Source organism: Mauremys reevesii, linkage group 2 (assembly GCF_016161935.1).
Source record: "Mauremys reevesii isolate NIE-2019 linkage group 2, ASM1616193v1, whole genome shotgun sequence".
Lineage (NCBI taxonomy): Eukaryota > Metazoa > Chordata > Testudines > Geoemydidae > Mauremys > Mauremys reevesii.
In genome coordinates, this window is record NC_052624.1 from 62,072,271 (window position 1) to 62,087,704 (window position 15,434).

Below are 15,434 nucleotides of genomic sequence, written 5' to 3' on the forward strand. Positions count from 1 at the left end.
CAGAGCCAGTAAAGGAGAGCATACCCCAGCTCTGCTCAGTCTTAGAGCACGTAAACAATGTCCAGATTAAGGCCGTCAATTTTCACACCCTCTAGCCCCTCTTCCCCTGGGATAGTCAGATAGGGCACTTAGGAATTCCAAGGTCTCCCTACATGCCCCACTCTCTTGGAACACAGCTAGGACCATACACACTTGTTCAAAGGGTGGCTTTCTCCACCATTGTACATGGGTTGCTAACATATGCACTGACCTGATGCCTCAGAGGGAAGACTATGGAAGCAGTCAGCAGTGTTTTCCTCCCAGAGCAATATTTGGAAACAAAAAAAGAAAATACGTTAAAAGCAGACAAGATCTCCCAGTTTGGGGTTCAAGCCAGAGCCCTATTGTCCCAGAGGTATTTTCTTCTGTTTCTCAAAGTAACAATTCTTAGATTCCTTCCTTTAAGCACCTGTGCCAGGGCAGGGGGAGAAGCCGAGCTGGCATTAACCCACTGTTCACCAGATACCTAGTAATGGCCCTGCACTGTGTAACACCCAAGAGTTTCTTTAAATAATTTCAGACGGGAATAAAAATAATGCCCACCAAGATCACCTCACACAGTACACATTATCAGGAGACATACAGCAGCATACAAACTGTACACACATTTTTACTTAATGTCTCATTACTGGCCTATAGTGTGGTAAGTACTTTTAAATAGGGATAATGACACAATATCCCCCTCCCCTCACCCCATGTTCTTCTCAAATCTTTCTAGTGAGGCTTTAATTACAGTAGAGAATTGCTAATTTGTACCAATGGTTGGAAGATCCATTGATAATTACCGTACTAGATTTCTACAAATTTGCAAGGAAGGCTATAATCCTGTAGGGCAGCAGTTCTCAAACTGTGGGTCGTGACCCTATTTTAATGGGGTCACCAGAGCTGGCATTAGACTCGCTGGGTCCTGGGGCCAAAGCCCAAGTCCATGGGCTTTAGCCTTGGGTAGGGGGATCAGGTTACAGGCTCCCCCTCCCCGGGGCTGAAGCCCTTGGGCTTTGGCTTTTGTCCCCCCACACCCAGGGTGGTGGGGCTTGGGTCCTCCCTCCTGGGGTTGTGTAGTAATTTGTTGTCAGAAGGGGGTCGTGGTGCAATGAAGTTTGAGAACCCCTGCTCTAGGGTGTTGTGCACCTCAAGATATCCAGCATGCTCAATTTCCAGTGGAGAAAATGGAGTCAGGAGTGATCAGCACCTCCCAGGAGTGGTGAAGCAACTTAAGGATCAAACCTTCTATGAACAAACATGATACAGAAACAAACTGCATCAGCAAGATGTAAATTGTTTGTTTATTTTGACATTACTCTTGGAGTTCAGTGTGCCGGTAAGTATTCGCCTGTAGTATATTTTGTAGGAGTAATGAAGCTTTATAATATTAGACTTCTCCATAGTATTCAGCTATTCCATCTTTGCTGACAGGCAGAGTAAGGCCACAAGCGTCTGAGACTGATCACATTTTCAGATGAGCAAAGTGCAAATTAGGCTCCAATTCTACAATTCATTGTCTGGGGGCTTGAACTATGCTGTGCCCATGCAGAGCCCCTTTTCCTTCTATGGGGCTTTGTGAGGGTGTGGCAGGCCACCTGCACACAGCAAACTGCAGGATTGGGGCCTCAGCTGAGAGCTGGTGCCAGTTGTTGCCACCACAGTAAGAGGTCTCATACGGCAAGGAGCATCTCAAAAGCCCTTTACAACAGAAAAGAACAAATACAATTCAAAAGCTGTATTTCAATTTGAGTTTCCTCTGTAAGCAGTGGGGATCTGTCAACTTTTCAGAATGAAAAATGAGGCTGATCTATATGGGGTTTAAAGCAGGCTGAATCTATGGAAGGAAACAATCAATCAGCCATTAAGTCACAGGTGTAGAATGTTGAATAAAACAAACATTTAATAAAACAGAAATAAATAACTTACTGAGGCATTGTGGGATCTTCCTTCTTCGTGATTGTCAACCTCAATTCTTCATTCCCTTTGAAGATTTATTCCTTTTTTCTCTCTACTCCTTCAGGAAAAAAAATAACACCTTACCCTTTCTTTAAAGCTTTATTCTCTTTGACGTGACACTCTTCAGTGCTGTCCCCCTTTAACAGCACCACTCACTGCTCTGATTTCTTAACTAATTCCCTTGTGGTTTCTTTTCTGCTCCATGTCCCTTCTCCACACCCTCTGGTCTAGGGTGACCAGACAGCAAATGAGAAAAATCGGGACACGGGGTGGGGTGGGGGGGTAATAGGACCCTATATAAGAAAAAGACCCAAAAATCGGGACTGTTTCTATAAAATCGGGACATCTAGTCACCCTACTCTGGTCCTTTCCTTCCCTTGGATCCCCTTCTTCTTCATGTCGGTCCCCAGACTTTCCCCACTCCTTTAGCCTGCCTTTGCTTCTTTGTCCCTTGGTCCTGAACACCGCTCCACACTCCAGCCAGTCTCTCTCCACCTTGGCATTGTGCTTCCCCTACTCCTGTTCATCCTGCCACCACAACTCCTAGCATCCCTCTCCTCCACACTTGCCTGCTGTCAGACATTTAGCAGATTTCTCCGGCTCCTAAGGACAGCCTCAGAAAAATCTTGGCTGTTTCGATGGTGCCACTGCTATGGATGTCACAGGGGCCATAGTCCAAAGACATTCATTAACATACAGAAGTCAGAGAAAAGGATTGTGACCTGGTAAGCTGCAAAGACAATCCTTCAACAGTTCCCGATAGTGCTGCAGCCCCATTATTGCCCATATCCACTTAAAGAACGGAAGATATTATTTCCACTTTAAAATGTATTTTGTCCATTTTTATTAGTAGCAGCAGGAAATTGGATGTGAGAGGGAAGTGAGCACTGAAAACACAAAATGGAGGCATTTCAATTTCCCATTGGAGATGCTCTCCTCCTTCCATGGATCTCTGCCTTCCTACTCCTGTCCATCCCACCTCATTGTAGCTAGCCTGCAAGAAGATTTACTTGTACCTTTCATGTATTTACATTTAGCATTTTTTGCTTTACTCCTGTTTTACATAATTTTTCACTCCTGTCTGCATGAGTTGCAGAAGCCAACTCTGCAAAGCGCTCCAGGTGGGACTGTCACTCCCCACTATGGTCCCTGCAAGCTGCTGTGGCAGCAGACGAAGGCCATCCAAGTTTGTTAGCTGAAATAGGGGGAAGACTGCTCTCTGCAGGACTCTCACAAACCCCAGCCTAAAGGGTGTGTTGGGGAGGGCAGGAGGTGCGCAGCATTATGGGGATGGTGGGTGGCGCAGAATGGGGTGTGTGCCAGAATGGACAACAGCCCCTAGGGAACCATCTTGGCCTCAAGAGCCACCCAGAACCAGAGAGGGCACAAAAGGTTCAAGTTCTGAGCTGCACCTCCTGGACACGCATCACAAACTCTCAAGCTTTTGCTCTACCCCATTTCCCTCCGTCAAGTGCTTTTATAAATAGCTGGTCTGATGGCAGAGGCTGACTTAGAACATACGATCAACCACTCACCCCAGCCTAATTTGGGAGGATTTGAATTCAAATTCCTGTATTAAAATCCACCTTATTGTTCTGCTTCGTAGGTTGGGTCCGGAATCAGAAGTGTCCCTTGTTCTATCTCCGGTTCAGATCTAAAAAGCTTGTATGGTCTTACAATATTTCATCAGCTTCAGGCCAAGATCTTGCAAAACTGGCTTGCTAGATTTTTGTACCTGCCAAGCCCCAACTCTAGGTCTGGCTTGGCATTGGCCATATTTTAATCTAAACCCAATACTGATTCAGTACGGCCTCCTTGACGCCTCTTGGGGGGTGATTCTTTTCAGAATTTATACCACTGTCATTAAAGTTATGCTGGACAAGAAATCTCCTGAGCTACGACACAGCGCTTATTAGCTTTTATTCATTCACAGGCAAAAGTTAAGTGGAAAAGGTTAACTGAAATTGATGCTAATTTTCTCAAACACTGTTGTCATCTTAAATCAAAGTTGTTAAAACTACCAGTGAAACAATTATACTGAACTGAAAGGAAAAAAAAAGTCACTTGGCAAACAAAGAGACATTATCAAAACCACTGCTACAGTGGCTGGAGACAGTGGCAGCCTCTACGGGCACTAGAGTGGCACAGCTATAGGGCAGCTGCAGTGCCCTTCTAGCGCCACAATGTAGACACTTCTTAGAGTGATGGAAAGGTCTTTTTCCATCACTGTAGCTAATCTACACCTCCAAGCAGTGGTAGCTTGGTTGACAGAAGAATTCTTCCACTGACTTAGCCACATCTACACTGGGAGTTAGGCTGGCTTAACTCTGGTACTCAGGGGTGTACATTTACACACACACACACACACACACAAATGTAGGTAGGCTCATCTAATTTTTAAGCGCAGACAAGCCCTGAGCTGCTGTGTGAAATATCCAAATGGTGGAGTGAGATTGTAACTCCAACTCTCAATACAGAGGAGAGTAGGGGGCTGCAGAAGTACAAGCAGTTTGTCCCCAGAAGGAGGGACAATGCCATGACAGCTAAACTTCAAAGCCACAGTAGCAATGAGAACAGCCTTGGAGAAGGCTCTCCGCTAGCTACAAGTGAGAGATCATAACCAAGGTCAGCTAGCACTGCGGGGAAGCAGATAGGAAGATTATGTAAGTATTGTGTGTAGAGATGGGGACCGAACAGAAACAGAAAGTAAACAAAATTGAGAGATGACCAGTACCCCGTGGTCACAAACTTGAGTCAACCCACAGTAAAATGAGAAGAGTTAAAGAGCAACAAAGCATGTGTGTCCTTTTAATATTGTTCTCAGGGCATCATTTTAAATAATCTTTTAAAAAGAACTATGACACTCGGCAATATGATTAATGAGGATGCTTACGTTCTTGCCTACGGTTTAATTATAGATCAACATTAGTGATATATAATTAAAACCACAGGCAAGAACATACGTCTCCTTCTGTGGTTTTAATTATACATCAACATTAGAGATCACACTAGATGCAGAGATGTCATTGTCAGATACGATGGACAGCCAGCCAGCCATGCATAGACCTTAATACTGTATACTCTGCAATTTGCCTCCTTTAAGTAAAAAATGAAAAGGATAAAGGCCCCTCATATCATTTAGAGAATAATGTTATAATTTTACAACTTGGCTTTTAGAAGAGATGTTTTGAGCTCAATTCTGCTAGAACATTTCATTTGAGTTTCATAAATAACTAAAAAGGTGTTCATTACAGAGACAAGGTGGATGAGGTAATACCAGAGTGCCACAGCTAAATGCAAGGTGGAACAGATTAATCTTATATTTAATTGAGAGTACCTTTCCGAGAACTGAAGAACTCCATGTAAGCATGAAAGCTTGTCTCTCTCACCAATAAGTTGGTCCAATAAAAGGTATTACCCCACCCACCTTGTCCCTCTAACATCCTGGGACCAACACAGCTACAACACTGCAAACATAAAAAGGTTTTCATGTTCACTGACATTTGCCAATCTAATGCTTGTCTTCCTGTAAATACTAACTATTTAATGCTTTTGATGAAGTCACAATTTGCTAATGCACTTTCAATCAGATACTTGGAGCTAATGCCGCAGCTTTTTTGTATTTCAATCTATACTTTTGGTGCCATAGCTTTCTATTCTAACAGCTATGCCTAAGTTTTAAATTAGCCATGAAACTTGAACACCAATGACTGCTTAAGAGAACAGTCATACTGCACATTGTATATGATTTCTAAGCATCTGAGCAATAAAGGTTTTGGTAAAGGGTGTGGTGTGTGATGACTAAACCCCAGAAAAGCAGATTTAATTTTCCCTTGAGCGTTAGAGACAGATCAAGAAAATGGAAATGAGTAATTATGAACTGAGTGACACAAATAGGGGAGCGGATTAACAATCCCACTGTATGGATATTTTTACTTGAATACATCCCCTACCCTACTTATATATGGGCATTCTGAACTAGTAGGGGCAATTTTTAAAGAAATAGTAAATGAGAGAATTTTACATATAATAAGATTTCAATGTATACCCATGTTTTTGCAGACATTTACTCTCAGACCACCTCTATGTATGCTGTAAAGCACCTATGTAATGTAGCCATATCTGGGGTAGCAATCCCTGAGCATAAAGCACAGCAGTAGAGAGGGGAAGTTGTAGCCAAAGACACTAGAACAAACCCCAGTTCTTGCAAGAAGAGACACATGGTTTGCAATATCCATTGAGAGCAAACAGGATCTTATTGGGCTTCTATGATCTCACCTAACAGAGTAAACTGTATAGGATCCATGAAGGAAGGATGAAGGTCTGAGCTGATCCTTCTAGGATGTTAACCTGCAGTTCCAGGTACTCTAGGTGATTTTTAATTGCTGCTTAAACTACCCTTCTGGCTAGAAGGTATGTAGGAGAACACTAAAACATTGACCAGTCTGCTGTATCAAGATGATTGGGTCTTCCCCACAGTTCAGTGGGAAATATAAAGTACATAATCCTTTCAAGGTACCATCTCCTGGCTAAACCTCTGTGGATTAATACTTGTTTTATTTTTCTAGATTTGGCATCAGAAAAGGGGGGTTAGAGAAAGCACAGATCAGAGAAGACACCCAAGCTTAATGACTAAGGCCTGGTCTACATCAGGGATTCTCAACCTCTTTCTTTCTGAGGCCCCCACAACATGCTATAAAAGCTCCACGGCCCACCTGTGCCACAAAATAACTGGTTTTCTGCATATAAAGAGCCAGAACTGTTGTTAGGGGGGGTAGCAAGCAGGGCAACTGCCTGGGGCCCCATGCCACAGGGGCCCACACAAAGCTACATTGTTTAGGCTTTGGCTTCAGCTCCGGGTGGCAGGGCTCAAGGCCCTGGACTTCAGCTTTCTGCCCTGGGCCCCAGCGAGTCTAATACTGGCCTTGCTTGGCAGCCTCCCTGAAACCTGCTCACAGCCCCCCAGGGTGCCCCAGACCCCTGACTGAGAACCACTGGTCTACACTACAGAGTTAGGTTGACGTAAACCACTTATGTTTACCTAGTTGTGTCAGTGACAGTGTCTATACTTGCTCCCGCCGATGTAAGTGCCCTACTACACGGACATAACAAGTTCACCTCCACGAGAGGCACAGCGCTTAGTCTGTGTAGACACTGCGGTACTTACATTAGCTGTCATTCTTGTCAATTTCACACCTCCCAGTGGGGAACCAAGCTGAGACCCAGAGCTCTAAGCTCCTCCCACAGCCCCTCTTAAGTTGGTGGAAGCGTTCTGGTGAGGACGCGCACCACCGACAGAAGAAGAGCAGTGTGGACATGAAAAAACTGTGGTTGCTGTAAGTCGACCTAAAATAGGTTGACTTAAGTTTGTAGTGTAGACATACCCTAAGGCCACAGTCATTTTTTATTTTAAGCTTGGGTACCTACCAGTGAGCCCCCAGATAGTAGAGCACCTTAAATGGATATAGAGGCCTAACTTTAGGCCAAATCTTTCAAACAAGCACCTAAGCAGATGTCTAGTTGAGCTTCTGAAGCATTTCCCTTGGTTCACTGTGACTGACAAGCAAGGAAGATAGTCAATTCACACCAATATTTTTTACACACTCTCTGTACCTGGTGATTACTGTTTTTTAGGAAGTACATTATTTGACCTCTTTGGCAGATTCACACCTGTTTCAGATGTATCCTACAGCATTAAAAAAAAAAAGTCTCCAAACTTCTGAACAAACTCAAATCTGTTCAACGTGCAAGAATTGTTAGCTTCAAGGAGCTCCACTTTATAATGGCTAAAAAATGCTGGCAAGGGAGTAGAATTGCACAAACTTTGAAACAAAGAGAGGAAAAGGTGAAATTTCTTATCAGTGGAGGGTTGTTGAAAAAGTGTATTGGATTTATGGTTTCAAGAGATAGCCAGCTGTGATGTTAATGAAAACCTGACCTGTATTTGTCCTTTAAATATATATTTTTTAAACTCATTTTCAAAGGAGAGCATAAATGGTGCACACTCAACACATTCCTGCCACCTTACTAAACACACATACAAATTTGTGCACATAAATATGTGCTAATAAAATGGATATACTTTCCTTTGTAAATCTGGGTCTAGGACAACAAAAAAGGATAGTGATACTTCTGTGAAGTGGACAGATTTTATTTAGCAGTAAATCAAAGACAAAAATTCCCAACTGGAAAAAGCCCCAAGAACAGGGCCGGTGCAACCATTTAGGCGACCTAGGCAGTTGCCTAGGGCACTGGGATTTGGGGGGCGCCATTTTCTTCAGCAGCGACCACGGCGGCTGGATCTTCAGCTGCCCTGGTCACCGCCGGCATTTAGGCGGAGGGAGCTGGGGCAGGGTAGCACGGGGAGGGCCGCCTGCAGCAAGTAAGGAGGGGATAGCACACAGGGGAACTCCCCGCCCCAGCTCACCCCTGCCCCGCCTCCTCCCCGAGCACGCTGTGGCTGCTTCACTTCTTCCGCCTCCCAGGCTTGCGGTGCCTAAGCTGATTGGCGCCGCAAGCCTGGGAGGCAGGAGAAGTGAAGCAGCGACCGTGTGCTCGGGGTACTCGTGCGTGGCGCAGGGGTGAGCTGGAGCGGGGGGGTAGCTGCTGCGGGGGGAGGGGGGGCGAGGTGAAAGTTTCACCTAGGGCGCGAAACATCCTTGCACCAGCCCTGCCCAAGAAGGAAGTGGTTAGAATTAAGTAGGGGCGGGGGGCGGTGTCAAGACTCCCTCACCTCCCCATCCTAGTACCACTAACTTTAGGTTCATAGAAACAGATTTGGCATATACAGGAACGTTCTCAACAAAATATGTAAGTTTTAACCTCCGTAAACTGTTTGCAGTTTCTACAGCAAATATTTCAGTATATTAACAGCTCTGGAGAAAGGTTACCTGTAGAAGCAAGAGGCAGGGAAAGAGTTGAGAGGGGCACTGGAGGTTCCAAGTTCTTGGAATCTAATGAATATTTTCTTATTTTTAGATGAAAAAAATCAGAGTTGTGGATCTCGCTCTTCTGTGGCCCAAAGATTTTGTTTATAATGATGCACCTTTTCCACTGAAACCATTGAGAGTTCTCCCTTTCAGTCCTATTTAAAACAAGTTCTAGCTGTATGTCTGTTGGCAGCAACTTGGCCAATTTGACTTCAGGCCTGGTTGTTGCCTCAGTTTACCTTTCTTCCCCAGTTAATCAGATTTCACACTACATGTATTTTCTCAATAATGCTTCCCTTTTAGAGGCTTGGCTCAAAACAGCCCAAATCTTCCACTCAGCCTTCCTGGCTGGCTCACTCTCAGGGGTCATAGGCCTGTCCCTGCTGAGGTTTTTCTTCTAAACACATACCAGCTCCTTGAATTGCCTCTCCTAAGGACTTCAGGATGCATCCACATCCCCCAGCAGGCCTGGATTTTAGTCACATGCTTCCTATCACATGAAGCTTCCCTCTACCTAGTGAGGGGGGCTAAGCCTGCCACAGGTGAAGCTGAGCCCCAGTCCCCTTGAAGGGCTAGCTTACCCTGTGACCGTTGGCCTCCAGACATTAGCAAGTGCCAGAGGTGAAACTCATGCAAGACCAAATCCTGGTCTTCCACACGACTGAGTACAAACCAAGCAACGACCTCAATATGGCCCTCAGCATTTGGATACATCATTAGAAATCATGACTCACTAGGCAGTATTTTGTGTTCCGGAAAAGTTCTCAGGCGGATATGTAAATCTCAGCACATTAACAAATGTCTAGGTCTTGAAGTACTGTGCAAAATATAGTTGGCAGAATGACAGATAAAAGGAAAAGAATTTGAGAAAATTCTCTCACTCAAATCCCTTTATCTTGAATGCTATAGAGAGATTTATAATTGGCTTTAGTGAAATTAGGAGCTTCAGGAGTTGTATTAGAAGCTTAATTTCTTTCAATTTATCTATCATATCATGCTCACTGCCAAAATGAAATCCTGCAAATTGAGGAATGGCAGTTTCTTACCTGATAATTTGGTTTCTTCAAGTCCCTCTTTGCCAAGGCTGATAAGAGGGGTTCTCCTACCAACATAAAGAAAAGAAATAAGTCTTTACAATATAATTCCCTTTTTATAGGGAGGTTTGGCTGAACCAGATCATGAGTATGTCTTTACTGCAAAAAGTGTGCTTTTAACTTGGGATAGCTAACCTGCATTAGCTAACTGGATTTAGAACAGCAATGATGATACAGCATTTAACTTTGGTTAGCACCTCAAGCTAAGCTTGTAGGGTAACCTAGGGTTGAAATTCAGCCTCTAACCCAAGTTAAAAACCAAGTTGCCATATCTTCACTGCTATTTTAACCTGGGTTTGCTAACTCAAGCTAAGAACACACTTTTTTTGCAGTCTAGACATATCCTTAGAAACTGCCCAAGCAAAACAAATTCCATTAATTTTAATACAATATTTCAGGAAAAGATGGGCTGAACTCTACCAACATGTGACAGGGTTCACTGCTAGTTGTCTCAGGGATTAGATCTCTGTCATCAGCATGCCCCTTCCTGGGTGATGCCTTTCCCGCTGCCTTCTCCACCTGCAGATCCATCTCAGCCCAGGAACTACAATGTCTTTTTCACCATCCATGTTTTCCCCCTCTCAGGGGTAGGGGGGAGAGGGAGTGTCTCCTGGTTCTGTAGTCCAGACACTTCCCCAGTGGCAAGGGGAGGGGGCAGCCCACCCACCACTCTGGGTCCCAACCCAGGGACTTTGTAGATAGTAGCCTCCTGCTGCCTCTCCTTAACTTCTCCACCAGTGCTGCTTCAATTCCCTGGGCCACTTCACTGCAGCTCCAGCACTGTCTTTGCCCCTTAGATTCTCTCAAGCAACTACTTGTCTCTGGCCCTGCAGCTCCTTTTATGTAAGCCCACTTGGCCCTGATTGTCTGCCCCTCACAGCCCTTCCCTGATTGGCTGCGTGAGCCACAGCCTCTCTAGGCAGCTTGGAGGACTCACCTCCACTCTGGGGCTAGGACAGGGTTAATCCCTTCCACACCTGTGTGGGGCAAACATCCTATCACACAACAAAACAAAAAACAGATGGGAGTGAGGCTGAGAAATCTTTGTTGAAGCCTGTATTATCAGATTAATACGCAGACCCCTCTTCCCATAAAGGGTGTTTCTCATTTCAAGATGACAGAGAGTCAGGAAAGAGGCTTTGGGGAGGAAATGAAAACAGGCTTAATTTCAAGTTTGTTCTGAAGACAAGACCAATGGCCCTTGCACTCCATAGTAGCCTATATGGCTTCCTCTCCCAAAAGACTCATTTCCATCATGGTGGACCAGAGAGATCCAAGGACAAATCCTGGTGAATATTCTCATCGCGTAAACCACAGATGAGAGCAGGCTTCATCTCTAGAGGCAAGGAAAGGTGAGCCAGTGAAGTTTGGTTGAAGAGAAACAATGGCTGAGATGCCAAAGCAGGACTGGTTGCATATATCCGGGGCAGTCTCACCAGAGACATCCCTATGTAGCCCAGCACTTGAAGACACAGACAGGCTTTCAGACGCATTGAATCAAGGAGATGATTTCAGTCTTCGGTTTCATGATAAGAAGCTCTGGAAGGAACCCCTTGCTGACCTGAGTATTGGACTTGGCTTCAAGACAGTAGAATACCTGAGACCGGGAGAGTTCTTGGCTTGATTTATCACCCCGTTCTAAGATTCCAGAAAAAATGGCACCCTACTAACTGCCAGAGTTACCTTTCTTTTTTATTTTAGCTGCCCCAACCAATCATCCAGGGCTGAGTGAACAACCACTCTCCTGGAGAGCAGTGACCAGCGCCACCTACTTCATTGTGTGGGATATTGTGGCCATGAAGAGAAAGCAGGGTCACAAATGGAGGCTGTTTGCTCACTAGTTGATCTCTGGGAGCTGGAAGAGATGGGACATATAGGCCAAATGTCTCCATTTAGATAACATAGCTTCTATTTGCCAGTAAAATACTGACCATTTTCCTGCTCTTCCCCTCCAAGATGCTCATTAGTCCAAATGATTGTGATGGAGTATGTGCCTGTTTCTCCCTGTACCAAAATGGCCCTATATTTACAGTGTTCAAATGTAAAAAGGCCTTAAACTTCTTAGAGTACTTTGAGCAGAAAGAAAAATAACAACCTCTTCTCTACAAGAGTAGCCTACTCAAAACCTAAAAATAAAAGGGTTAGGAGAAAACATTTATTAGAGAGAAGGGTAACACCCCCCCACAATCTAACCTGATTAGCCAAAAGAGCTGCCTTAATTTCCTGGAAATGGAATAACAACTAAACCGAGTCAATTGGGAAGTGAGCCAGACTCTGCTGTTTTGGGGAGTGAATTCACAAGAGCTATGGTGTTTTTTGTCTTCACTTATAGGTAGGAGGACTTATATCTAATACCTGGAAATGGCACAAAAGGACATTGGAGGAATGGTATTATAAAAATTGAACTTGGCAATAACAAGCTATCCTTTATCAAGAACATGGGAAATAATGTTTGATAAGAACCAGAGGTTATTTTTCATATTAATGCTAATTTCTACTGAGCTGTGTTCCTTCTTCTGTCAACTATTTCCTATAAACTAATGACAGCCAGTGAGTATCACTGTCTGAATCACACAGGTAAAGATCTAATCCAGAAGAGAAATCTAAAATTATACCATCAACTGTAATGTAACTCAATCATGGGGTGTAAATGGGGACGTTAGACTCTAGCATTACAGAGGAAGGATCAAAGTCTAAGGCTCTGCAAAATGTCATTTGATACATGTAGCAAGTAATCCTCATACTATCTCTAAACCAGCTGATTTACTAATGTGGGATACGAAGCAAGAAAAGGTGGGATAAAAGGGAGTAAAATATGAAACACTGAGCCAAGATGGTTCAGAGGTAAATCTGAACATAAATTGAAACAGGCAACTGATAGAAGGAAGATATAGGAATAGAACCAAACTTTATTTTACCTTGAAGTCCTTCTCTTTTGAGCACAGGTTTTACCTTGATTTCAATCCTTTGATCCCATTCATGTGCAGAGAACCAACATCCTCCTCTTGACTAGTTTTCTGACTTAGCACTACATTTTACTGAAAAACTTTCCTTCTTGGGGGGAGGGGCGGAAGGTGATTTTGTGTGCGTCATAATATTATACTAAGATGTCATATCACTTTCACGAGGGCTCAGGTTAACACAAGCACATGTTAGCGCTTGATCTTTCAAGGTGCAGAGCACATTGGCCCTGATCTAGTAAGGCACTGAAGCACATGATTAACTTTAAACAAGTCAGAAGTCCCAAAATGTGCCGAGTACTCCTTCCCAGCTCCATCAAAACACTCAGAATGCTCAGAATCTTGTCGGATTGAGTCCTTAAACATTGCAAAAGGTGTCCAGAATACATAATACAGTTTAATAGAGAACATGCCTCCTACTTAGCATACTTACATTCAGAACCTTATTTCTAGTTTCAATTGTGTGTCAACTGATAGAAGGAATGGCGTTACAGTCTTCTAAATACATCAGAATGTGTTACACTTTGCCTTATGCTAGAATACCCATACATAGAGTGAGATAATATAGCGGGAGGCAAATTGGACATACCTAAAATAAAAGGCTGACCCACAATCGCAACTATTACATATTCTAACATCTTACTTTGTTCTCTCAGAGTTTAAGGCCAGAAAGGATCATGAGATCAGCTAGTCTGACATCCTGTATCATAGAGCACCAACACTACCCAGCACCCACACACTAAACCCAGCTACTGAAACTAGACCAAAGTATTACAGCACAGTAGACCAGGCTGTCATGTACCATTGAAAGAGAATAGGAGGAATCAAGGTGCCTGAGGCCTCTGCAATGGCAGGGAAATGATTAAGGTAATCCTTGCAACTGACCTGCACTGAAATGCTGCAGAGGAAGGCAACCCCCCATAGGGTTGCCATGCATCCTGTTTTTGACCAGAACGGCTGGTCAAAAGGGACCCTGGCGGCTCTGGTCAGCACTGCTGACCAGGCGGTTAAAAGTCCGGTTGGCGGCGCAGAGGGGCTAAGGCAGGCTCCCTGCCTGCCATAGCTCTGCACAGCTCCCCAGAAATGGACGGCATGTCTGGCCCCTAGGTGCAGGGGTGATCAGGGAAGCTCCACATGCTACCCCCGCCCCCAGCGTTGGCTCCACATCTCCCATTGGCCGGGAACCGCAGCCAATGGGATCTCTGGGGGTGGCTCCTGTGAGCATGGACAGCACGCATCTCGCAGAGCCCCCAGTCCCTCCGCCTAGGGGCTGGACATGCTATCAGATTCTGGGAGCAGCGCGGAGCTAGGGCTGGCAGGGACCCTGCCTTAGCCCTGCTGCACCACCGACTGGGAGCTGCTTGTGGTAAGTGCTTCCCAGCCGGAGCCTGCAACCCGAACCACCTGCCCCAGGTCGGAACCCCCTCCCACACCACAACTCCCCCCCTGGACCCCGTACCCCTTCCTGCACTCCAAACCCCTTGGCTCCAGCCTGGAGCCCCCTTCAAACCCAAACCCCTCATCCCCTGCCCAGCCCCAGAGGCCACACCCCTAGCCAGAGCCTGCACCCCTCCTCACACCTCAACCTCCTGCCCCAGCCCTGAGCCCGCTCCTGCAGTCCAAATCCCTTGGCTCCAGCCCAGAGCCCCTTCTGCACCTCAAACCCCTCATCCCGAGCCCCACCCCAGAGCCTGCACCCCCCAGCTGGAGTCCTCACCCCCTCCTACACCCCAATCCCCTGCCTCAGCCAGGAGCCCCCTCCTGTGCCCCGAACCCCTCATTTCTCACCCCACCCCAGAGCCCACACCCCCTCCCACACTCCAGCCCCCTATCCCAGCCCAGTGAAAGTGAATGAGGGTGGGAGAGAGTGAGCGACAGAGGGAGGAGGGCTTGAGTGAGTGGGGGATGAGGCCTCAGAGAAGGGGTGGGGCCTCCGGGAAGGAGCAGGGCAAGGATGTTCAGTTTTGTGCAATTAGAAAGTTGGCTGTCCTAACCCCCCACCCAAGGTCATTGCCAGTCTGACCTGGTAGAAATTCCTTCTTGACCCCGCATCTCGCAATCAGTTAGGCCATGAGCATGTGAGCAAAACAACCAGCCAGCCAAGCAACACACAGAGAGAGGATACTCGCTGCCACCTCAGAGCACTGGTCCACCTTGTGCAGTATCCCATCTCCAGCCATAGCCACCTCTGATGCTTCTGAGGAAGGAGATCATTGTTATATACAAGCATTTTATTATAGTACATTACCATAAGCCCTAATGCATTTTCCAAAAGAATTGGAGCCTATCATCAGATACTACTCACAAGATATTATTAAAAACAATATCAAAGTGCATTTTTAGCTACAAAAGGCAACATTCTTCTATCTAATCTGCAGTTTGTCTAAACAACATTACAATCTCTGTTCCAGGCACAAAACTTCAACTGACGACATCAATGTAAGTTCTAGGAGGGGAACAAAAGTGGAGTG

At 45.3% G+C, this 15,434-nt stretch overlaps 1 long non-coding RNA gene across 1 annotated transcript; it reads right to left on the minus strand.

Annotated features, from left to right (window-relative positions):
* Positions 1-1,347: 1,347 nt before the first annotated feature.
* LOC120398593 lies at positions 1,348-10,016 on the minus strand. The gene is made up of 3 exons (XR_005594566.1): positions 9,956-10,016; positions 1,951-2,038; positions 1,348-1,858 (listed from the first exon to the last, which is right to left on the minus strand). It is a non-coding gene; the product is annotated as an uncharacterized LOC120398593 (long non-coding RNA).
* Positions 10,017-15,434: the final 5,418 nt, after the last annotated feature.